This window comes from Papaver somniferum, chromosome 3, assembly GCF_003573695.1.
Source record: "Papaver somniferum cultivar HN1 chromosome 3, ASM357369v1, whole genome shotgun sequence".
Classification (NCBI taxonomy): domain Eukaryota; kingdom Viridiplantae; phylum Streptophyta; class Magnoliopsida; order Ranunculales; family Papaveraceae; genus Papaver; species Papaver somniferum.
Window position 1 is genome coordinate 30,408,416 of NC_039360.1, and position 1,379 is coordinate 30,409,794.

The window sequence follows — 1,379 nt, forward strand, 5'->3', positions numbered from 1 at the left end:
CCTGCTCTTCAATATTCTGGCCTTCCCAAAAAGGCTCCACTCTACCACTAGTCTGGCCCACTTCTAAGGCTTCTAACCTTTTTGCTATAGCAGCAATTTTGGCATCTGATTCATAGCCTCCTTCTACCTATATAACGTTTCCTCTACTTAAAAGAATTGTTTTCTGGGGTGCCCTACTATTTTCCCATTGCTGGGTTTTTTCGGCGATTTCATTAAAAAATTCCATCGCCGCATCAACAGTTTGGTTTTCAAATCCACCAGTGCATAGAGACTCAACCATGGTCGTTGTGGAATAATCTAAACCCTCATAAAGGATCTGAACTAGCCTAACCTTTTCTAAACCATGATGAGGACACTGGGATAATAAATCATTGAACCTTTCCAAATACCTATATAAAGATTCTCCCTCTTGTTGTGAAAATGTGCATATTTGCGTCCTAATAGACGATGTTTTGTGCCTAGGGAAGAACTTATTGAAAAAGGCATATGTAAGTTGTTCATATGTCTCAATTGACTCGGAGTCCAAACTATACAACCACGACTTGGCCTTATCTTTCAGGGAAAATGGGAATAACCTAAGTTTCAAAGCATCATCATCTAAGCCTCTAATTCTTATAGTACTACAAATTTCCTCAAAATACCTAACATGGTAATAAGGGTTTTCATTTTCTTTCCCTAAAAAGATTAAGAGCATCTGTAAGGTCCCAGGTTTCAGTTCATAGGGTGCCTCCGTTTCAGCTAACTTAATACACGAAGGACGGGTAGTCCTAGTTGGATTCAAAAAAGATTTCAAAGTTTCCATTTCTGGCGCTATCGGAGCAACAAGGATTCTCTCCTCAGTCAAAGAACGTTCAAAAACAGACTCTTCAAAAGCCGGACTTTCTAGATTAAGGTAATCGAGACGCTTCGAACTACTAGGTTTCTCTTTAACAAATCTACCTAGTGCATCTCTTTTACGTTCAGGCATACAATAGAATTTTTTAAATTGGAAGGGTAAGCAAACACAGATCAAGGCCGACTCAACCAAATCAAACCTATCTAGCAAACAAAAAGCATGATGGCTCCACTTAGATTGTTTCTAGACCAGCTTCTAATCCTTCGAACGGGAATTCGTTACAATTTAAGCAAACCCCTCTGGAATCAATCCGAGTTAACGTAAGATTAATAGAGGCGGGGGAAGCTCGGTGGAGATTTTATACCCAAGGCCTCACTGGTATTACAAGGCGGCGCAGTCACGCATTCAACTTACAGAAACCGTCAAGAACTTCGAAGTATGCTCAAAAGAGTAACCAATATTTTTCGAATGACTTTCCTGTTAAGCTCGTTACCCTATCGGTCTCGTTCTAGTCAAAATTTTAGGCTTAGGTTCGCGTAGGTTG

General features: G+C 40.0%; 1 pseudogene; it reads left to right on the top strand.

The window, feature by feature from the left end:
- The first annotated feature begins 338 nt into the window (after window positions 1-338).
- LOC113362400 lies at window positions 339-438 on the top strand (annotated as a pseudogene).
- The last annotated feature ends 941 nt before the right edge of the window (window positions 439-1,379 follow it).